Genomic DNA, 25000 nt, shown 5'->3' with positions numbered 1-25000 from the left:
AAACTGTAGCTGCATAATTTTTCACAAGGATTAAAAATAACATGAGTAACCTGCATAAACATACCTGTAAAAATTTACACATTCACAAAAGAAATATGCCAACCTGGGTATGCAATTAGCCAGTGAACTGCTTTTGAAAATTTTCATTATGCTACCATTTCTGCTTTGACAAACACACAGGTGAGTTTTCTCTCAATTACATTTTACAGCATATAAAAACTTTTTCATTTTGTCCCTGGGAAAGCAAAGTAATCAGATTTGACTGGATGTTTTTATTGAAACAAATCCTATGGGGACTATACTAAACTGTTAAACACAGCTGAAGCGATATCTGAGAATGGGCTTTCTGATAGAAGGATAGATTATAAAATTACTCACAGTTCTTAATCTGATAACAGGAGCAAAACACCCCACACATAAGAATGGAGTCCCTACTTAGTATGCTTCAGTGGAAAAAGAGAAGGAAAAGAGAAGGTGAGGACAACTCCAGAGATTAGAAATGCTTGTCATCATTTATCTCTAATCTGAGCATACAACCTATGCCTCAGTGGAACATACTTCAAATACTTAACTTTCATATCAGCCAAGGCAGAGGTCTCCATGTTGCTGTGGGGAAAATCACGAGGATATTCTCAAGCACAATCTGCTTTTCTAGTATATGGAGATGCTATAAATATGCTTTTATCCTCGTCTATCTGATATGATTGTAGCAGTATCAGAAAGATGGTATTTTCTGAAGTGCCTTGAAAATGTGAAGGCCTTTAAAATCATTAGATTTTTCAAAAACATTTTGGTCACTTCATAACTACAACTTACATGTTTAGTTGTTGTGAAGAACACTACTACCAATGGCTAGACCCAGCAGTTCTTGAGCCTGGTGGAACTTTGTAAAGGTTATTTTTAAAGTAAGGTCTTCTCTGATTCCACACTGAATTGTTTTGGTCTTTACACAACCTTCTCCAATCCTTAGCAGTCCCTAATCTTCATCACCACTATGTGCTTCCTTGTAGCTACAATCATCATGATGTTCAATAGTTACATAATTATGTATTGACAGAAACACAGTAATTTCTTATGTCATTTTTTTTTCATGTGATATCCCCTCAATAATAATGCATTGTCTATTTCATATGTGTTGTTCCAGGTCAGAGATTTCACTTCTTATCTAAAAAAAATTCTTCTAAAACCAAACACTGATATTCAACGAAGCTATATTCAAGAAAGAGTTCTTACCTAGTTTTTGGTGGGGCGAACATAGGCCCGAAAGCAATTCTGTTAAGACTAAACATCAAATGAATCTAAATTCAGTGTATGCATCCTCTATTCCTTGGAAGTGACTACTTTCCACTGAGTGAAGTCCAAGAGTGAATGAACTGTGTCCTGAGGGCCCAGTATCAGTAACAATCTCAACATATATCCAGGAGGAAAAGGAGGTTAGCTCCCAGGCCCCCGAGTTTCCATATATTTTCTCTCCTTCAGGCAGCACAATCAGGAAATCAAATATCTCATAAACAAACACAGAAGCCCTAGGAAAATACAAGGGGATGGTGGGGGTAACAGCATAGATGGTTCTGGAGAGAATCATTAAGTCTAACGACAGCAAGGAAGAAATCATGAAATTGGAAAGTCTGTGTCATCACAAGCATTGGTTTAGCCACTATGAGAAAGACTGTGTCCTAAAGCCAGGGTAGGCCTTTCTGTTACTCGATTTGGAGAGGACTACATTCTAGAACGGAAAATTAGACTAACAGTATTCTGGACCGTATTTTACCTTGGTAAACTTCCTACATTATTAGCTAAGGAAGTTGATATTTTATATGTATTTCCCAATCTAAACCTCTAAAATTATATTTTTCAAACTGTATTTAACTTGGAAGGTTCTATTTTATAACTTTAGCTAAGGAAGCTGATATTTTACATGTATTGTGCACCATCTATCTAGCCCAGTCTAAAATTAAAAAATAATTAAAAATTTCAAGATCCATATTCCTTTTTTTGTTTATTTTGGGTCACACTTGGCCAAGCTTAGAAGTCACTCCTTGCTCTGCACTCAGGAATCACTTCTGGCGGGCTCAGAAGATCATATGGGATGCTGGGATTGAACCTAGGTTGGCAACATGCAAGGCAAACACCTTACCAATTATATTATTGCTCCAACTCCACACATAGTCTTAACAACTATTATTTTCTGGTTTGAGGGCCAACCTAGTGATATCAGGGCTCCTTCTTGTAAGATGCTCTGGGGTCACTAACTACTAAGTTTTGGGGGCCACATCCATACCAAGTATGTATGCTAGCTTGTTAAGATACTTCTTCCAGTCCTTAAAAAATAGCTTGTGTCTTTTCTTTCTTTTCTTAAAAGTCAGAAAAATACTAGTATTGCAACTTGCTAGGTACTAGCTGTGTGTAGTCTTACATTTTTATCATTCTGAGAAATCTCATCCTCTAATTCTCAAGGCACTTAGTAGACACTGAATGTAAACTCTCGTACTGTGTATTAAGAACAAAGAGATCTTTGAAAAAGAATTATTGAGCAAATCACCTGCCATATGCCATTATTCTATATTATTAAATTAAAAGTATATTTAGGTTATTAACTATAGGCTTTGATACTACAAGAGATTCTTAGGAAAAATAAAATGTAAAGCAATTCAAAGAGAATGAACATTGAATACACTGCAAACATACAAGCTGTGAGTGGCTCTGAGAATCCTCACTTCTGGCCCATTATGAAAGCTTACATTTTCAAAACAAAGACCAATAAGAACCAGAGCATGAAAGGAAAGCTATGTACCTGTTAATAATCCACTTGCTACTTAGATTATATAGATGGTACAATTTATGTCCCAGTAACACAGAAAAACACGGTATACATCATTTTTAGATCATCTTCACGCAGAAAAAAATCCATTAGTCAGCGATAACAGTTTCGCAGTAAAGAAAAATAATGTTTTTTTCTGAATCCATTTGCATAGCAATATGCACATAAGTGGCTGCTGGAAATGTCAGAATAAACCACCACACAACTCTGTAAAATGTGAACAATCTTTTTAAAATTCAGGAGAGCGTCCAGATAGTCTATATTCTCTCAAATGTCAGTTTTACAATCCTCTCATATTTATTGACCATCTTACCTCGGCAATTAAAGTATCCTGATTATTTTGCCTAAGAGAGTTGACAATATTTCATTCTGCTCCAGCCGCCTTTGAACATAAAAATGAGAGAAGGTAGACTACACTGGACACCTCCTCAAGCGTGAGTCACTGGAACCCTCTCTAAATGCCAAGTGAATAAATGGCTTTATATATTAAAGGTATGAAATGCAAGGAAAAGAAGACGCGACTCTGGAGTTCCTTCTGCATTGCCAAATAGTTGGTGTTTTAATTACTGGGTCAGTACCGGTAAAAGTCAGACTGCCCAACCTCTGGTTCGTATCTATTTCACCTAATAAGACAGATGTCCTGCACTGAGCCCGGGGAAGAGAGATAAGGTGCGACTGGAAATGATGGATCGCACAGCCTTGTGTCTTGAACAGAAATGAAGAATTCCAACCTTGGCAGAAACACCTGCCCCTTGCAAGGATCCTTGCACCCCGCAAGAAAGCAGGACTGGGAAATGCGGAAAAACAATCGCCAGGGCTACACAGTCTAGCCCGCCTGGAACCCAGAAATCGGGTCTCCTTTGCACGGGCTGAGTCAGATCTGAGACTGAAACTTGTCTGGCCCTAAAGAGTCATGCCTCCCCCACCCCGAGGGCACCCCTTTTCCTCCCGAGTCATACAGGTGGCTGTCAGAGCAAACCCCGAAAACTAAAAGCTACCTTCCCCTTTACACCGTGCCCCTTGGTCAATTCCAGGAGCCCCCCCCCCAAAAAAAAAAACCTCTCCACTTTCACAGGTTCTTGCTTCCCCTCACACCCCTCCAGCTACAACAATCGGGGGAACAAAGAAAGCAGAAGCAGAGGGGCGAGAAAAAGGATGCAAGAGGGGTGTTGGAGTTTTTCTTTTTTTCTTGTTTTTTTTTTACCTTGCAGCGGGTGCCCGGGAACCCGCGAAGTCAGCTGCCACCGGGACCACCCGCGCGCTCCTCCTGGCTGCAAGTCAGCTGTCGCCCCGCGTCAGCCTCGCGCCCTCCCAGGGGCTCCGAGCGCATCGGCTTCACAAAGCGATCGGGGTGGCTCCGGGGAGTCACCTGCACCGCGCGGCCCGGCCGAGCCCAGCGCCCCGCCTGCCCGCAGCGCTTCCCCTCTCCCCGCCTTTGCGCTCCCGCGCACGGCCGGGCCGCTGACTCAGACGCGGGTTGGTTCGGAGCGCGCCGCCCGCCGGGCGCGTCGGGGCAGGCAGGACGCGAGTGCCCGGCCGCCCGCCCCAGCACGTGTCCGCCGCCCGCCCGCCCACCCGAGGCCCGCAGAGGTGGGGACGAAACCACCCGGCGCTGGGGGGAGCCTCGCCCCTGCCCGCCCTTCCTGCAGCCCGCGCGCCCAGGGCTGCGCCGGGCTACGCGCTTCCTCCCCGTCCTTGCCCAAGCCTGCCAGGACCAGGTGAAACTTTGGAGGGGCCGAAGTTTGCTGCCCCGGCCGAGCTCCGACACCTCCCCCAGCCCAGCCCGGGCAGTTCGCAGTTTGCACCGCGCGAGATAAGCGAGGCTGAGTCTCCCCCTCCTGGCGCTCCGGCCAGCTCCAGCCGCAAGCGCGCACCCCCGGGCGCACCCCCAGGGCACACTCCGTGCACCCCCCCACCCCATCGTAGCTCGAGGGCTCCCACGCGCCCCGGCCCCATTCGTGCCGCGTGGACCCACCTTGCACACCCTCCGCGTGCGCCTTCGACGCGCACCTTCCGTGCAACCTTGCGCACTCGGAGCGGGACCCGTGCAGAAAGAAGAGGCGCGAGGCTGAGCTCAGTCTCTACCTGGTCTTTGGCACGCACCCTCGCGGAGAGAGATTTGGGGACTGCACAGACAAGGAATTCATTGTCAGAAGGAGGAGGGAGTGGATGGACGGATTGTCCCCAAAATTTTATGAGACAAGGACTATCCCTTGCTGAAATAAATCGGATTAGAAAGGAAGAACCACAGGAGTTTATAGGGAAGTCTGTCTGTCTCTCTCGCTCAGACTAATAGGCAAGCATTAAAACAAACAAACAAACAGAAAACAAACAGAAAGCAAAACCAGTACCAAAGTTTAATTCTTGAATGTGGAAATATTATTTTTTAAGCTTTTTTTTTTTTTGAAGATGGGGTGATTTACTTGTATTAAGATTGTGGCAGTAGACTTTATGTTCCCTATGTGTATAACATTTGATAGTAATCTTGAAATAAGAGCTAAAGAACAATTTTGCCATAAGGCTCACTAGTTTTCAAACAGGCTTGCCAGATACTATACAGTGATTGATTATTGATGGTCAGGAAACAAAATACAGTTGCAAAAAAAGTAGTTTTTTTTTTTCTTCCAGTGTGAAAAATAAAAACAAATTAAGACTAGAAACCATTTCCCTCAAGAGGTTGTAGGTACCAGATGCTTTACCCAAATTCTCACAGAACAATTTTGGGCCTCAAATGATTTTGTGATTTTTTCCCCCCATTTTGTGGGAAAAAAAAAATAAATCATTCCAGTGACATACTAGGTGGGCCCTGCACTGAACCATACTGCAGCTAAGAAAACTGAGTCTATGAAAGTTCTCAAGAGGGTCCCTCAGCTGCTTAATAAAAAGGTAAAAATTCAAGTCTCAAGTGCCAGTCAGGTGTTCTTCATACCCTACCAAGAGACCTTGGCCTGGCAAGGTTAAGTAAACAATGCAACCTTACTGACTTCTTGTTAGCACGTGGCACAATTGAACAATGAAATGGGTCTGCTTATAAATAGGTCAGTTAAAGATTTGGGGTTTTAGCACAAGCTTTTAATGAAAGGCGAATAAACTACTGAGTTTTAAACACAAGACACACACACATACACACACACCACTTACACACACACACACACACACACACACACACCACTTACCCTTAGCTGTCTAAAGGAATGATTAGAGTGCTGCTTCTATTTCCTGGTTTCCATAGCAATATGTTAACAGGAATTTTAGATTGCCTTATGTAGTTCCTTAACAGGTTTTCTGAGTTTGTGCATCATGATAAAAATATAAAAGAAAAAAAATGGCAAGTAAAGGGGTAGAATGACCCAGAAAAGTCATTACAAGTTGGAAAATAAAATATACATACAAATAATTCATTAATAAATTCTGAGCACTGAAGTTTCTTAGGTTTCCTAGGTAGATCTCAATCCAATCTGAAACTCCAACAAATAATTTTTTTATTTATTAGTGCCAAATAAGAGGATAACATTTTATAAAAATGACTCAATTAAAAATAGTATCATTGAAAGTATTGACTGGGTGTATATCAACTAATTAATTTTTCTATACCTCCCAGATAGGTTTGATTAGAAAAAGGTTTTGAAGTAATTTCACAGTTTTGAAAATGAAGAGAAACAGATACTTTAAACAGGCAATAAGGGTTCTATAGTGCAATTTTGGTTTTGTAGGAATTTTGTTGTAGAACTCGACTTGACTTCAGGACTTTGGTGACACACTTTGTAATGAAGTTCTATTGGTATTTTCCTACCAAAAATACAGGTGACTGCCTCTGACCTGTTTCCAACCAGATATTTACTCCTTTGCCTTCTTCATTTCTCAAACACATATTCCCTTGCTTTCACTCCTCTCTCTTGGAACTGGAAAAGAGAAAAATTACTTTCCCAGACTCCTTTGCAACAAACACGAATATCTGAAATCACTCTGTCAATAAGATTAACCAAAGTCTGTTGGCATCTTCTGGGATAGTACAAAATATCCTAATTAAAGAAAGGCACCTAACAAGCTGATCTTATTTCTTTATGGATTTCATCTATGATACCAAGTGAACTACTGGTTCTTGGGATCATAGGAGAGAGTTTGACTTGGATATTGCTATGAACAGCACCAATGAACAGTACGCACTTGATCCAGATTTATTAAGTGGAAAAATAATTTTTCTGGATACTGTTAGCAAGTAGTTTGTTCTCCACAGCCAAAAGTATTAAAAATGGATATATTCTACATATGGGAGCAAGATTTCTTAAGACTAAAGTTTAGCATCATAGATATATTAAGAGTGTGGTTTGGGCTGGAGAGATAGCATGGAGGTAAGGCGTTTGCCTTTCATGCAAGAGGTCATCGGTTCGAATCCCAGCGTCCCATATGGTCCCCCGTGCCTGCCAGGAGCAATTTCTGAGCCTGGAGCCAGGAATAACCCCTGAGCACTGCCGGGTGTGACCCAAAAACCATAAAAAAAAAAGAGTGTGGTTTAAATCAGATAGTATTGGTTTCCATCCGAAATAATCTAAGTGCTAGAAACTAACTATAGAGTAATTGCTTTAATTTTCTGCGTTATCTGTAAAACAATAAGGATGTAAGGTTGTGAGGATGAAAATGAGTTTCAAATAAATCCCATGAAAAGTGTCTCGTAAAATTTAAGTGTAAAGGCCTGAGCTAGTCTTATCCAAATACTTGTTGATAACACAAAGTACTAACCTGTAAACAGGATTCCATTTCTTTACCCAGAGATAGGCTCTAATGGAAGCCAGGGTCTGGAGGGAGAGGAACAGCAGCATCCTGTTCTAAATATACCCCAAGTTTTTCTCCTCTCCATTAACACTCAAAATATCCATCTCTGAACTTCCCTCAGTTTACTATTTCTGAAAAAAAAATCAAGGCAATCTTAGAATAGGGGCTTTAGGCTGATAATTTTCAGAGAGATGGGCCAATAGAAATGTATCATAGGACCACAGAATTAAGTTTAAAAGTTTGAATCACAGGATCCAGGGAGTGGTTTGGTGACTAAATGTGCTTGCCTTACATGTGAAAGGTCAGATGTTTGATCTCTGGTGCCACACATGGGCTAAATGTGCAGTTCGACTAGCTCTGCTCTTAAGGACCTCTGATGCCACAAGAATACATGATCTCCACGACTAAGTTTTTGACTCTCACACCCCACCTTAACAAATATTGGGGTTACAATTAAAAATATGTGTAAGCACTGAGGTTAAACTCACTGATTATTAATAAGGAATACAGCTAGAGTATGATGAATAAACTAACCCTCCCCTGAGAGCACTGTGCGAGTCCCACAACTTAAGTCCCCCTTTTCCATCAAGCACTACAGTCAAATGTGTGAGCAACACAACTAAGCTATATAACACCACATCATCACAACAAACAAGGGGAGAGAAGGGGGCAAAGTGTTCATTGTTGTGGCCAGAACACATGTTCTCTAGTTCACACATGTATTATCTGTTCTGATTCTCATAATGTACCAAGCCTAGCGCTTGGGGGCATTTTGTTCCGTAGATGTGATTTGAGCATTTGTTCTGAGATTCATTCTCTCTTCTGTTGTTCCCCCAATTCCCTTACCTTATCACCATCACCATCACCCTAGTTTTCCATCACCCTTATTTTCTCCCTGCGGAAAATGACACCATAACTGAAGAATAATTCATGTATTGGTTCCTCAAATCATTTTTTTTTTTAGGAAAATGCAAGTTGGTGTTGAGCATTTTTGAGTTGCAGTAAAATATTGAAGATTGTGAAAATTTGTGTAGAAAGTCAGAACAAAACCAAACTGATAAAATGCCCTTTTTCCTTTCAATGTCATCAGTAATAATTTTCCCTAAAATTAATTTTATAGAGAATTTCATTTGAGAAAATTAAAAAATGTTTTTGGTTGGTTTGGGGGCCACAACCAGTGTTGTAGTATGACTTTGTGCTCCGAAATTGCTCCTCGAGGTGCTCTGGGGACCAGACAATGCCAGAGGTTGAACCTAGGTTTTTTTTTTTTGTTTTTTTTTTTTTGTAAAGCATGCACTCAGTTTGTTGAGCTATGTCTTTGGCCCCAGAAAATTTGCTTTAAAGAATGGGATACTGTCAATAGGAATGTCTTTTATGTCAATTGATATTGGCCATTTTCTTGTGGCTGAGTTTTCTAAAAATAAAGCATAGAATGTTAAGTTATCTAAAAATATTGCTGAGCATATTAAATATTGAGGACATGTATTAGACTGCTAGATTCTTGACACTGCACATATCACACTTTTAATCAGTAGGCCTAGGAAGCTGGAGAGAAAAATTATATATAAATTACATTTCTAACAGGGTACTTCATTTCTTAGTGATTTGGTTTATTTATACATCCAGCTTATTAGCTCACTCTTAGAATCAACAAAGGGATAATACGTATTAGGTATTGAGCTTTAATTTAGTCAGTGTGAGTTGTGTGTTTGAGGTTTACCCGTGTTCTCATAACCAAACTCTACGTTCTGCTTTTCCTCAGTTTACATTGAGAGAAATAAGCTCTGGGAAACCATGTAATTTTTCCAAGAGCACACATCTTTCTTAAATCTGCCTTTTATTGCATTCGTGCAGTTTCCATTGCTAGTATAAACTGTCCCCAGTTCTTATGGATGTGTGTGTGATGCCATTACTTAGTGTAGAATAGCAGAACTTAAGATTCCCCCCCCCAACTTAAGATTTTTTTCTAATTTCTCTTTCTGTTTTTGCCCACAAAATCGCCTATATATTTTCTCAAAAAACATCCTTTGTTTTTTTGACTTGTGGGGACTGCAGGTTGTAGAGCAGACTCAAGGGGTTGACACCATCTTTATTATACACTGATAAAATGTTTCAGAGGGGCCCGAAAAGATGAGATATTTGTTTGCATGTGGCCAACCTCAGTGTGATCTCTAGTACAACATATGGTTCCATAAGCATGACTAGGTGTGACCCTGAGCACATAACTAGGAGTAATCCCTGAGCACTGCCAGGTATACATCACCAATAAAATAAAGTAGAAAACTAAACAGGTGGTATTTCATACTTAATAGGTAAGCATACAGTCAGGGTAGCCTAGAAGTGAGAGTTGCAGAGGTTCACAGCTCCTGGTGTAAACAAATACTGGACGGCTTTTCCTGGTATTTCTGTTTTCACATCCCCTGAACTCTCTCCTTTGGGAACCTAAGGAATGTGAGATAGAAGTAGAAGCACCAGATGAGTCGAGTCCTAAGAAACATTCTTTGGAGAGTCTTTACTCTCAGAAAATGGAGAATAAAGAAAAAGACTTGTACAAAGCTCGACAATATTGCCCTTACAGTTTTTAACCTGTCAGTATGACCCCTTTTAAAGCTATGTTAATTTCCTTCCTTCCTTCCTTCCTTCCTTCCTTCCTTCCTTCCTTCCTTCCTTCCTTCCTTCCTTCCTTCCTCCCTCCCTCCCTCCCTCCCTCCCTCCCTCCCTCCCTCCCTCCCTCCTTCCTTCCTTCCTTCCTTCCTTCCTTCCTTCCTTCCTTCCTTCCTTCCTTCCTTCCTTCCTTCCTTCCTTCCTTCCTTCCTTCCTTCCTTCCTTTATTCATTCATTCACTTGTTCCTTCCTTTCTTTTCCTCTCTTTCCATTTTCCTTTCTCTTACCTCCCCTTCACATTCTTCTTCTCCCTTCTCCTTTATCTTGGCCAAAGATTTTAAATTGGTCAAAGAATTTGGATAAAGAAAATGTTTAGAAAAATTTTGACCTTTATGCAGCATGGAAATTACATTGCTTCTCAGGTAACATCTCTAAATTCTATTAAATCATTTGGCACTAACATAAAATAAAAGGATCAGCCTACTTGGGGGAATTAATACACTAAGATGGGCTGACAGATTCTCCAAGGGCTGAGGGCATGATTTTTATGTGGGAGATATGAACACAGAATGTGGAGCACACAAGCACCACCAGGTGTATCCCCCAAACAAAATACAAGAAAAGTATCAAAAATATAAATGTGTTTTTTGCTGATATCTTTTTATGGGTGACCTATTAAAATTGTGTGCGTGTGGCTAGAGAGATACTACAGTGAGTAAGGCACTTGCCTTGCATGCAGCTGACCTGTATTATGTTCCCCCACACCAAATAGCCCTCTAAGCACTGCCAGGAATGTTCACGAAACATCTTCATGTTCAGCCATCAAAAAAAAAATGTTGAAGGGCTGGAGAGATAGTTCTGGGGTTAAGGTGCATACCTTGCACATGGCAAACTCCATTTGATCTCCAGGACCACATATGGTTCCCCAAGTACAACTTGTTGTGATCCTTAGCTCAAAACCAGGAGTAAGATCTTTTACAGCTAGATAAAGTCCTAGAACAAAAAAATGTGTATGTGAATGTGTGTGTTTGTGTAATTACTGTAATTCTAGGGTTTTTCCCATTAACTAAGTCTTTCCCATGAATTTGTTAAGTACTTTGGCACTTAGCCCTGTGTATCCCTTTTTGTCAACTATAAAAATAATTCTAGGGATTGAAAAAGCACTATTTAAAAAGTAGCAAAAAAATATTTGACTGAAACAAGTTTTTGTAAAGCAAACATAACTAAGAATTAATTTTATACAAGGGAAAAACTATATTAGAAGAAATAAGGACTCCAGCATATATGTCTTATTAACTACTGTTCTGTCCAAATTAAATAAGTTTTAGTTCCTGTTCCAACCCATTTAATAATAAATTTGGGAAGAGGATATTTGGTGAGAGGAAAAGTAAATTAAAAAGAAAATTGTTATATGATTTAACAGTTTAAGCATGAACAGATAAGAGTCATAGTGCAACTGAAAAAAAATTATGGTAGAAGGTTGAAAAGAATTACAGGGATTAAAACATTTTTCTTGCATATATATGAACCATTAACTATGAAAAAAATACAGAGTTAGAAGTAGCCCCTGAGGAGTGAGGGGTGACTCCAAAGAAAAATGATAGAAAACTTGAAAGATTTTTAATGAAGTAATGTAACTACCACGTACAACTAATACATCGTAAGTATAATAGTTAAATACTTTTTCACTAGACAGATTTTGACTTTTTGACATGCTCAGAGTTTAAATATAGTTGCTTTTAATTGGTGTCCAACTCTGGATTAACCTAGTTTTGCCAGTAAGAAATTAAAAACATAAGAGCAGGGAACAACAGTGACTAGTCAAGGGTCAGGCTCATAAAGTCAGTAGTGATGCAAACTCTTTTCGACTTCCAGATTTGAGTCTATTATAAACATTCCTTTCTGGATCACTTTGAAAACCAAAATGCAATCAAACTACCCCTGAGATCAGTAGCAAATTAGCCTCTAGGCAGAGATGTCAAAGCCAATAAACTTATTTGAGAACTTTCCTGCTTACATTGAAGGAACTTTCAAGGAGTATGTAACCTGAATTAGGAAAGGCATCTTTTTAAAGCTCTCCCTTGAATCTTCAGGCCATCTGTTCTGGCCCTAGTTCCCATGTTAGAGGTATTATCAAATACTGTTGGCTCTCCCATTGCTACTGTTAACAACACATTTGTCACCCAAAGTTAAGGAAAACCAGATGTTTCCTTTGTTTTCTATTCAAATAACAGGTCAGGAGCACATTGAAATAACTCCAGAGAAACTCATATTTAGAAATAATCTTATTGATTTATCAGTAAGATCATTTAACTTAAGCCTATTTTAAGATTTATACTTAACTTTAGTATTTGGACATTTACAGTGATCATAGATTACTTCCAAAGTCATAATTTTTCTAAATATAAACATGTACATATTTAACATTTTAGTTTCAAATTTGTTTGACCACTCAGGGGATCAAACCTAGGGTTTCACAGATGCAATGTTCTACCACTGAATCATATCTCTGCCTCTAATTTAGACCTCCCTCCCTAGTGGTGCTCATAAAGGCCATTACTGACATCTCTGCCCAATGATTCGGTACTCAAGAACTACCAGGGCTACATTGGTGGTACCCAGGGGCTATGCAATGTAAATGATCAAACCTGGGGCTTCATGTATGCATGCTCTACCTCTTTGAGCTACCTCCCCAGACCTAAAATTATATTTATAATGAATTTACATATAATTTTTATGGAATATGGAAACAGTTATAAATATGAAATAAAATAATTAAATATATATTTTGTATACTACATGTAAACATATATTTTATATATTTTGTAATATATAGCACCTCTTGGGAGAGGTTGGGCCACACCCACTGGTGCTTAGGGCTTAGCTCTGGCTCATACTAAGGGATCATTCTAATAGTGCTAAGGGGACCCTAATTGATATCAGGGATAAAATTGGAGTTGGTTACATGAAAGACAAATACCTTAACTCTGGTATTATCCTTCCAGACCCAATTAACTGATTAATTATCTAATTAATATCCTCCCAGCCCTGATTAATCAAGACTTTATTGAGCTCCTGTTGTGCCAGGTACAGTTGAGTGCTTAGGACTTTAAAAAGCTGAATGCATGTTGTCACTTACTAGTGAGGGGCTCATAGTCTAGAGCAGAAAAGCAAAATCAGATGTAGTAAGTGCTGACCATGCTAGCAGAGGGTCATAAGTTAGTTGCAGTGTGGAGATTAGGTGAGAGAACATGGAAGACACTACCGCGAGACCACATTCAGTCACATCTTAAAAGGGGAACAGAGCTATGCCAGGTGATTTTGCGAGGGACCTTTGGTGAGGAAATGAATTTTTAGCAGGGAAAAGAAACACACAGATTGAAATAATCATATATTCAAAATTCTGCAGGCAGTTGGGAACAGTTGGGGCCCAATGTGTTTGGGAGTGGTCAGGAAATGAGACTAAAAATGTAGGTGTGGATTAGAATATGAGGGATGCTTATGCTACACTAAGATAGAAAGTCTTACTGCTAAGGAGTCACTGTGGGTTTTAAGTAAAGAAATATAAATTTTTCACTTAGAAAAGATCATTTTGTTAATGGAAAGTTTGGAGTAGGGTGAAAAGGTAGCAAAGAGGGAAGGAATTTTTATTTTTAATTCAGAGGAACAAAGATGAAATTTGATGAGACAATCCCGGGTGCAGGACAGCGAGGAAAGTTTAATAAATAGATACCCAGGGTGTAGAACAGTGAGAAGCAGAGGGAATCAAAACTGTCTGGGGCAGAAAGGTTGCTATGAATTTCTGACTGTTGTTAAAAGGAAGACTAGAACACACAGATATATTCATTTTAGTGTTGTTTCTATGCACATTTGTTGAAGCACAATTCCAGTGGTACAGGGGCTGGGGTTCAAGTCTTAGAGCACATTCCTTTCATACACATGCAAGACATGCCTCCCACCCCACCCTAGCATTTCTGATTGTAGCCCTGGGAGTATCTCCGCCTGAACACTGAACTGACAGATCCCACAGCCAGGCTAAATATTCCCCAGTGGTCCTGGAACCCTTAAGCACGGCTAATAAAAAAATGAAAGAAAATGCATTTCAGTGTGCTGTATTGTTCTATTCTACTTGGTTGTATTGAGAACTCGGTTTTTCAGATTCTTCTTTTCCATGATGGGGACTGGTCCAACAGGAAGCGACTTGTGTTCTAGGACTTGTAAGAGAAGCAGCTGGTATTATTCTGAAGGTCATTGTTGCTGTAGGTGTAATGCAAAGTATGCACAGAAGGGCCATTAGTTTCTAGTTTGTTTATTCTTTTGTAATTTTTGTTTTGGGGCCCTAACTGTCCTCCTTGCTCAGGGATCACTGCCCGCAGAGCTCAGATTCTGGAGATTGAATCTGGATCTGTTGTTAGGCAAGTGCCTGATCTGCTATACTGCTTCTCCAGCTCTCCACCTTTGAGTTTGGGCTTGTTCACCAGAAGTGACACTGCTGAGCACTTTACTATCAATTCACAGTGATGCAGTTCTGAGAAACTGTTTATTTTTTTATTTTTTTATTTTTAATTATGAGAACAATGATGCAAAGAGGACAAGGTAAAGTTACAGTGAAAGAACAATCGCCCATAAACAGAGTTCTCAGAAGAAATCCCCTTGCTGATGCCTAAATATTGAACTTACAGTCAAAAAAATATTAAGAAAAATAAGGGCAGAACCCATGTACAATTACTTTGTCCATAAGTCCCCAGATTGTAGTACATTATAACATTTCTTAGCAGTACACAAAGCAACCTAAAGCCATGAGATTTATGTGACTCCTTAACTTTGAAGGCATAGTATTTTTATATATTCATGCACATACATATTAGTTTAAGTTAACATCAAAAGTTTAAGAGTTTTTTTTAAGGGTTAGTCAAAAGGGCACAGTAAAAACGGTGTTAGAGTGGCAAATATTGTTTGCATAGGCCCACCAAAATATGGAGGTCATAGAAAGGAATAGCCTTGGTCTAAATACAAGGAGACCACTACCCCTGAAGTTTCCTGGCATAAGACCAACTCTAGGCTCCAGGCAAACTAGTTTATTCAATCCAAGTTATTGTCTGTAGTGCCAATACAGTTTTATTTTTCACGCAGTCCTATTGTTGGCATCAGGGAGAAACTTGTTTTAATATAAAATATAAAGTCTGAAGTCCTAGTGTCTGGATGAGGCCTTTCTCGGCGCCTTTACCCCTTCTGCTGGAGGGTCTGGAGAAGAGTAGTAGCAGCTAAATACCATTATACTCGAGTATAAGCCGACCTCCCAGTTTTACCCTACAAACTGGGAAAACTTAGTGATTGAAGTATAAGCCAAGGTAGAAAATATAGCAACCACTGGTAAATTTCAAAAATAAAAATATATACCCCAAAATTACAATAATTGAGGAATCAGTAGATTAAATGCGTTTTCAATATTTATTGCTAAAGAAAATCTGTAAACTAGCAACAATAACTTTAAAATTTTAAATAAAGTGCAGAAAACAGCTTAACAGGCAATCAAGCTAAATCCCAAAGGTTAAAATCCTTCAAAACTGGATTCCTCCTCCTCCTCAACTGTATGTCCAAACAGAGCTTCAGCTGTATCTGATGTGAGGGTGTCAGCAGAGATATTGTCATTACCACTGAGTTCGCAGATATCAATCACTGCTGTCGGTCTCATACAAAGTGCAGAATATTGTGGGTAGTTTAGTTGCATACAGTTCAGTTCAGCTGCGATTTGTGGACTGAGCTGAAGCACTGTCCCCTCCAGCAGAAGGCAGAAGAGGACTGGAGACTATGTGCATTTGAGTTGGTGCACAAACTGAATCAAATAACCTTTATGACGCTTCTTGTGTGCTCCTTTTCTGGCTCTCTCTACCTCTGTCTCCCTTTCAGCAGATCCCCTTACTTCCTTGCTGCCTTTCTGCCTCCCCTTCTCCCCATGTAACACCTTATATTTTTATTTCCAACCTCAGACCTCTCCCAGGTGTGGGTGTGCCTGACCATTCAGGTGGGATAAACAGGAAGTTGGGGGAAGGGATACCACAAGAAACCACACCCTTCCAACAGCCAGGTGCTTGATGGCATCCCACTCCAACAGCAGAATCCGCTGTATCCAGAGCTTCTTGTGAGTTTCAACTGGTTGGGAATTTTCTGTATCCCTTTATTCACATTTTTTCCAATGTTTGTCTTTCTGACTCTTCCCATAATTGTATAAGTATGAATTCTTATAAATTCCTTCTTCCTTTCATTCATAGTGATTCTGTTTCATCTAAAGCTTATAGTTACAACTTATTTTTATTGACTGATTAATTTTTTAAATTTTATTTATTTATTTGTTTATTTATTGGTTTTTTAGGTCACATCCAGCAGTACTCAGGGCTTACTCCTGGCTCTACGCTCAGAAATCGCTCCTGGCAGGCTCAGGGGACCATATGGGATGCTGGGATTCGAACCACCATTCTTCTGCATGCAAGGCAAATGCCTTACCTCTATGCTATCTCTCTGGCCCTAAATTTTATTTATTTTTAATATCATGTAGTCTCAGTCATCTTTGGGTTTTAAGAAATATTTAAGACATTACTGTAATAAGGCCCAGAGACAATAGAGTTAAGGGCTGGGAGGGCCTGAAGGACTGGCTCTCAATTTAAAGCTCATCACAAAGAGTGGTGAATGCTGTTAGGGAAATAATCACACTAACAACTAACATGACAATGTTAAAGAGTGAGAGAAGTAGAATGCCTGTCACAAATACAGGCAGGGGTAGGGGAGGAGGGAGGGCATTGGTGGTGGGAATATTGCATTGGTGAAGGGGGTATTTGTTTATGACTGAAACTCAACTACAAACATGCTTGTAATCATGGTTTCTTAAATAAATATTTAAAAGTAAATAAATAAATTCTTTAATTGATTCACCATGAGATACAGTTACAGAGTTGTTCATGATTGAGTTTTAGTCATACAATGTACAACACCCTCCAACAGTACATATTTCTCTTTACCAATGTCCCCAGTTTCCCTCCTGATTTCCCCCCTGCCTGCCTCTCTGGCAGAGATTTTTTCTTCTCTCCTCTTTATTTCTTTTCTTCTTTCAGACACTGGCTTGCCCCCGGTTAATGTGTCTCAAATTGATTTTTTTTCCTTGGCCTCCCATACAGACTTTCGGGGCCCTGGAAATTCTTCCAGTGATTCTCAGTCAAGCTCACCATAGTTTAGTGATGGGGTCTGAGAAGGTGTTGATGTGGTGCACATCAGGCACTGTGGCATCAGGGATAACCAAAACCCCCCTTGGGCAGTGCTTCCAGAGTCACAGCTGGCTACACCAGGCAATATTCACGAATTCCTACAGTGCCAGCAGCAATTGTGCTGGATTAGGTGTAGGTAAAGAATGAACCCTAGCTCTTGTATTATTTTCCCTAGCTCCCAAAGCCTCTTTAAAACCTACAGCCAATGTGTATTTTCCTGCTGAATCCTTAAAACGCTGTGTTTGGCACTACAACTTTTAGCACTTGCAATTGTTTTGATTTTGAAAGTCTGTGTTTCTCTTGGCCTGATAATTATCACAACTGCAGAATGTTGATCTTTTTGTATTTAAAGGGAGAGTATGCAGGATATTGTTATTTTCAATTAATAAGTTTTGAATCACTGTGAGATAGTTACAAAATTGTTCATTATTGTGTTTCAGTCATATAATTTTTTCCAATGCTCATTCCTTCACCAATGTACATTTCCCACCCCAATGTCCTCAGTTCTTCTCTGCCCTTCCCACTCCTACCTGTCTCTATGACATTTTTCTTCTGTTTCTCAATCTCTCTCTTTGTATCTCTCTTCGTCTTTTGCCCCTTTTCCCTTACAAGTACTGTAGTTTTGCAATATTATTACTGAAAGGTTGTTATGCATATCACTTTACCTCAGCACCTAGTGCTTGTCCAGAATGATAATTTCCAACTGTCATCATCATAATGGATCCTTCTTTGCCCTAACTGCTGCTCTTTCACTCTTTGTGGCAAGCATCCTACCATGAGCCAGTCCTGCTGGCTCTCATGCCTATTGCCTTTGGGTATCTTTTTTTTTTTTACTATATATTCCACCAATCAGTGTGATAATTCTCTTTATCCTTCTTCCTCTAACTCATTTCACTTAGCATAAGCAAGTTTCATGGCTTTATTTTTCCTAATAGCAACATAGTATTCCATTGTATACAGATATACCACAATCCCTTTTTCCACTCAACTGTTCTTGGCACTTCCATTGTTTTCAGATTCTGGCTATTCTGAATAGCCAGGATGTTGCTATTCACAATCAGCACAGGAGTGCATATGCCTTTCCTGCATTGTATTTTTGGACTTCTAGGGTACATTCTCACAGTATTTTTGGATTACCTGGGATCTCAATTTCTAGTTTTTGTTTTCCAAAAATGCTGGACCAGTTGACATTTCACCAATAGTGAATGAGAGTTCCCTTTCTAGGAGGATTTTTTTTTCTTAATTTTTATTGTGGCCAAAGTGAATTACAAATCTTTCAAAATAATCTTTAAGACACATAGTGACAATGAATGAGGGGCATTTCCACCACCAGTGTTGTCAGCCCTCCACCCCTGTTCCCAGATGCATCCCATATCTCCCCCCTTTACACCCCCACAATGCTAGTATAACTGGTCCCTATTTATACAGCTTGTTGTAGATTAGGTATCGATTCTGTTGTCGTTGACTTTGGGTTTGGTGTTCATGTCTGAGCATATTTTTATTTCCACTAAATGTTCATATTACTGTTTGGTCCTGGTATCATCCATTTCCCCCCCTCAAATTATGAGACTGAAAAAGATGGTTCCAGTAATGTGGTTCTGTTGAAGATATAAGGAAAGAAAAGGGAAAAGAGAAAAGCAAAACAAAACAAAAAAGAAACAAAAAAACACTAGGAGGAGTTCATCTAGGTGTTATAAATATCAATTTAGAAGAAAAAAAGAAAAAAGAAGAAAAAGGTAACAAAACAAGACAAAAACAAAAAACAACAAAGCAGTAGCTACAAAAATGCCCAAAAACAAAGAACCAAAACTAGCAAACTAAAAACCAAAACCAAAACAAAGCAAATGACAACAAAAACAGTCAAATACCCAAATCAAAAAACAAAAAACAAAAAATCAAACAAACAAAAAACCAAGCCAGCAACTACTTAAAAATAGTTGTGGTTTTTTTGGTTTTGTTTTGTTTTGCAGAGGCACAGTAAGTATTGGGGGATATTAGAAAGGGAATTCTTGGCCTTAGAGATACCAAGTTTCCCCGCCTTTGAAGCATACTGCCATGGGAACATCTACAGGTTTCACACATGCTCATTTTCACACCCCAATGTCTTTTTATAGTGCCAGGAAACTTTCTGCTCAGTTGTGGATGATAACATCAGACCTCTGTAGCTGAAGATTTTGGTATTTGTGTAGGTCATAGGATGAAGAATAGGAGAGAGTTTTTCTTTGTGGTTGAAGTTCTGTTCCATCACTGTTGTTAATCAGTCTTCTGTAACTAGTGGTCTTGGTTTTTGCTCAGATCCTAGGACAAAGCCGAGGATAGAATCTTTCAACATGGTTCTAGAAGTTCTGCTCCATCTTAGTTGTCAAAGTCAGATCTTTGGAATTAGAGATCTTGTTTTTTGTATGAGTCCTAGGTCGAGGCCTAAAGTAGTATCATTCTTATTGGTCCCTCTATAGGTTCTGCCCAGTCCATGTTTGTCAAAGTCAGTCTTCTGTAGTTATCAATTTTGGTTTTTGCATAGAGCAATGTATGATATGTCTTCTGATTTTATTATACCATTAGTTGGCACTCTTCGGGCATGCAGGATTTGATCACATGTATTCATTATCTCTGGTAGTTTCTCTTTAATGATGTTCTTGACTGTTGATTCTTCCCGGAGATTTTCTTCCTGAGTCTCTGGGACTCCAATGATTCTTAAGTTGTTTCTGTTGAGCTTATCATAGACTACATGTTAGCACACAAAACATATCTCCATAATATCAAGAGGATAGAAATTTTGCAGGCTGCCTTTGCTGACCACAAAGCCCTGAAATTATATATAAACTACAAAGGGACACAGAAGAAAAATTTTAACACCTGGAAGTTAAATAGCCTCATACTGAATAATCAGTGGGTCCGAGATGAAATCAAAGAGGAAATCAAAACCTTCCTGAAAACAAATGACAATGGAGAAACAATTTATCAGAACCTATGGGACACAGCAAAAGCAGTACTGAGAGGAAAATTTATAGCTTTGCAAGCACACATCAGGAAAGAAGAAGGGGCATACCTGAATAGCTTAATGACGCAGCTCATAGAATTAGAAAGTGCTCAACAAAAGGATCCAAAAATAGGGAGGCAGAAGGAAATAACAAAGCTGAGAGCAGAAATCAATGAAGTGGAAACCAGAAAAACCATCCAAAAGATCAACGAAAGCAGAAGTTGGTTCTTTGAAAAAATAAACAAGATTGATAGACCACTGGCAAAACTAACAAAGAAAGAAAGAGAGAGAAACTTGATAACTCGTATTAGGAATGAAAAAGGAGAGATCACTACTGATATGGTAGAGATTCAAAGGGTAATCAGAAACTACTTTGAGAAACTCTATGCCACTAAAAATGAAAACCTGGCAGAAATGGATAAATTTTTGGAATCTTATAATCTTCCACGATTGAATGAAGAGGATGTAGCATATCTAAACACACCCATTACTATTGAGGAAATTAAGAAAGTAATCAAATGTCTGCCCAAAAACAAAAGCCCAGGCCCAGATGGATTTACTAATGAATTCTTTCAAACCTTTCAAGAGGAACTACTACCAATCCTGGCAAGACTCTTTCATGAAATTGAAAAAACAGGAAAACTTCCAAATAGCTTTTATGAAGCCAACATTACCTTGATACCTAAACCAGACAGAGATGCTACGAAAAAAGAAAATTACAGACCAATATCGCTGATGAATGCAGATGCAAAGATCTTCAACAAAATCCTGGCAAATAGGATTCAATGCCTCATTAAGAAGATCATCCACTACGATCAAGTAGGTTTCATTCCAGGAATGCAAGGCTGGTTTAACATCCGTAAATCTATCAACATAATACACAACATCAACAGCAAGAAAAATAAAAATCACATGATCATATCAATCGACGCAGAGAAAGCATTTGACAAGGTCCAACACCCATTCTTGATCAAAACTCTCAGCAAGATGGGAATGGAGGGAACCTTTCTCAATATAGTTAAGGCCATCTACCACAAGCCAGAGGCAAATATTGTCCTCAATGGAGAAAAACTGAAAGCCTTTCCTCTAAATTCTGGCACAAGACAAGGCTGTCCTCTCTCACCACTCCTATTCAACATAGCACTGGAAGTACTCGCTATAGCGATTAGGCAAGAAAAGGATATCAAGGGAATCCAGATAGGAAAGGAAGAAGTCAAGCTCTCACTGTTTGCAGATGACATGATACTCTACTTAGAAAACCCCAAAGACTCTATCAAAAAGCTTCTAGAAACAATAGGCTCATATAGCAAGGTGGCAGGCTACAAAATTAACACACAAAAATCAATGGCCTTCCTATACACCAATACTAATAAGGAAGAAATGGACATTAAGAAAACAACTCCATTCACTATAGTGTCACACAAACTCAAATATCTTGGAATCAACTTGACTAAAAATGTGAAGGACCTATACAAGGAAAACTATAAAACTCTGCTCCAAGAAATAAGAGAGGACACGCGGAAATGGAAGCATATACCCTGCTCATGGATTGGCAGGATTAACATCATTAAAATGGCAATACTCCCCAAAGCACTGTACAGATTTAATGCGATCCCCCTAAAGATACCCATGACATTCTTCAAAGAAGTGGACCAGGCACTTTTGAAATTTATTTGGAACAATAAACACCCTCGAATAGCTAAAGCAATCATTGGGAAAAAGAATATGGGAGGAATTACTTTCCCCAACTTTAAACTTTACTACAAAGCAATAGTTATCAAAACAGCATGGTATTGGAATAAAGACAGGCCCTCAGATCAGTGGAATAAGCTTGAATACTCAGAGAATGTTCCCCAGACATACAATCATCTAATTTTTGATAAAGGAGCAAAAAATCCTAAATGGAACAAAGAAAGCCTCTTCAACAAGTGGTGTTGGCAAAACTGGGTAGCCACTTGCAAAAAATTGAACTTAGACCCCCAGCTAACATCATGTACGAAGGTAAAATCCAAATGGATTAAAGACCTCGATATCAGCCCCAAAACCATAAGATATATAGAACAATACGTAGGTAAAACACTCCAGGACATTGAGGCTAAAGGCATCTTCAAGGAAGAAACTGCACTCTCCAAGCAAGTGAAAGCAGAAATTAACAGATGGGAATATATTAAGCTGAGAAGCTTCTGCACCTCAAAGGAAATAGTGCCCAAGATACAAGAGCCACCCACTGAGTGGGAGAAACTATTCACCCAATACCCATCAGATAAGGGGCTAATCTCCAAAATATACAAGGCACTGACAGAACTTTACAAGAAAAAAACATCTAACCCCATCAAAAAATGGGGAGAAGAAATGAACAGACACTTTGACAAAGAAGAAATACAGATGGCCAAAAGACACATGAAAAAGTGCTCCACATCACTAATCATCAGGGAGATGCAAATCAAAACAACGATGAGATACCACCTCACACCCCAGAGAATGGCACACATCACAAAGAATGAGAATAAACAGTGTTGGCGGGGATGTGGGGAGAAAGGAACTCTTATCCACTGCTGGTGGGAATGCCGTCTAGTTCAACCTTTATGGAAAGCGATATGGAGATTCCTCCAAAAACTGGAAATCGAGCTCCCATACGATCCAGCTATACCACTCCTAGGAATATACCCTAGGAACACAAAAATACAATACAAAAACCCCTTCATTACACCTATATTCATTGCAGCTCTATTTACCATAGCAAGACTCTGGAAACAACCAAGATGCCCTTCAACAGACGAATGGCTAAAGAAACTGTGGTACATATACACAATGGAATATTATGCAGCTGTCAGGAGAGATGAAGTCATGAAATTTTCCTATACATGGATGTACACGGAATCTATTATGCTGAGTGAAATAAGTCAGAGAGAGAGAGAAAAACGCAGAATGGTCTCACACATTTATGGGTTTTAAGAAAAATGAAAGACATTCTTGCAATAATAACTTTCAGACACAAAAGAGAAAAGAGCTGGAAGTTCCAGCTCACCTCAGGAAGCTCATCACAAAGAGTGATGAGTTTAGTTGGATAAATAACTACATTTTGAACTGTCCTAATAATGAGAATGTATGAGGGAAATTGAGAACCTGTTTAGAGTACAGGCGGGGGTCGGGTGGGGAGGAGGGAGACTTGGGACATTGGTGATGGGAATATTGCACTGGTGATGGGTAAAAAAAAAAAAAAAAGATGCATTTCAGATGTCAAAATTATGAGCATGTAATAAACAGTATTATGTAATGGTTGAAGCTGAGATCTGCAAATACACTTCAGGGAAAATTCTGGATTTAAAAAAAAAAAAAAAAAAAAAAAAAAAAAAGGAAAGGAAGACCAGGGCAGATTATGACAGGGAGAGAAGTTCTTCCTATTGCTTTTTTTTTTTTTTTTTTGGGTGAAGTAGGATACAACCTTTTGTTTTAAAAGCAGCTGCAAACATAACTTCTGATGTAATTGACTAATTTTTTAAAACAGTATTTTATTTAAACACCTTGATTACAAATATGATTGTGGTTGGGTTTCTGTCATGTAAGAACACCCCCCATCACCAGTGCAGAATTCCCATCACCAATGTCCCAATTCTCCCTCCTCCCCACCCCACCCCTGCCTGTACTCTACACAGGCTTTCTATTTCCCTCATACATTCTCATTGTTAGGATAGTTCTCAATGTAGTTATTTCTCTAACTAAGCTCATCACTCTTTGTGGTGAGCTTCATGAGGTGAGCTGGAACTTCTAGCCCTCCTCTCTTTTGTCTTTAAAAATTATTGCAAAACTGTCTTTCATTTTTCTTAAAACCCATAAATGAGTGAGACCATTCGGCATCTTTCTCTCTCTCCCTGACTTATTTCACTCAGCATAATAGATTCCATGTACATCCATGAATAGGAAAATTTCATGACTTCATCTCTTCTGACAGCTGCATAATATTCCATTGTGCATATGTACCACAGTTTCTTTAGCCATTCATCTGTTGAGGGGCATCTTGCTTGTTTCCAGAGTCTTGCTATAGTAAATAGTGCTGCAATTAATATAGGTGTAAGGAAGAAGATATTTTTGTATTTTTGTGTTCCTAGGGTATATTCCTAGGAGTGGTATAGCTGGATAGTATGGGAGCTCAATTTCCAGTTTTGGGGGGAATCTCCATATTGCTTTCCATAAAGGTTGTATTAGATGGCATTCCCACCAGTGAATAAGAGTTCCTTTCTTTCCACATCCCCGCCAACACTGCTCTTGTTCTCATTCTTTGTGATGTATGCCAATATCTGAAGTGTGAAATGGTACCTCATAGTTGTAATTGACTCATTAACGATTGGAAAGACAGGCATGGGCAAGGACCTGAATGAGTGTATGTGGCAGGCAGAGGAAGCAGGTAATCTTGTCTAGAACTCTTGAATGAGTATTTGGGTTGCTTTTCTCCTTCTGATTCAGCCCTGAGAGAGGGCAAAGTTTTAAGTTCAGAAATAGTTTTCAGACAGGTACCATCATGTCATTGGTAACCAACAATTGAACTAGAAAAGTAGTCATGCT

The 25000-nt window shown here is 39.3% G+C and overlaps 2 protein-coding genes across 3 annotated transcripts in view; both read right to left on the bottom strand.

The window, feature by feature from the left end:
• The window catches only part of MET (MET proto-oncogene, receptor tyrosine kinase), an 811679-nt gene that overhangs the window by 130932 nt on the left and 655747 nt on the right, over positions 1–25000 (bottom strand). Inside the window, exon 1 of one of the 2 annotated variants that reach the window (XM_049771029.1) lies at positions 4026–4240. The exons of the other annotated variant lie outside the window; for it this stretch is intronic. The gene's annotated coding sequence lies outside the window, so the exon portion shown is untranslated. Of the gene's footprint in view, positions 1–4025; positions 4241–25000 lie in introns of those variants that run through there. 2 annotated transcript variants of the gene reach the window in all.
• The window catches only part of CAPZA2 (capping actin protein of muscle Z-line subunit alpha 2), a 468908-nt gene that overhangs the window by 261961 nt on the left and 181947 nt on the right, over positions 1–25000 (bottom strand). The window lies entirely within an intron of this gene.

Source organism: Suncus etruscus, chromosome 1 (assembly GCF_024139225.1).
Source record: "Suncus etruscus isolate mSunEtr1 chromosome 1, mSunEtr1.pri.cur, whole genome shotgun sequence".
In the NCBI taxonomy this organism is placed as follows: Eukaryota; Metazoa; Chordata; class Mammalia; order Eulipotyphla; family Soricidae; genus Suncus; species Suncus etruscus.
This window is presented reverse-complemented; position numbering and strand designations above follow the sequence as displayed.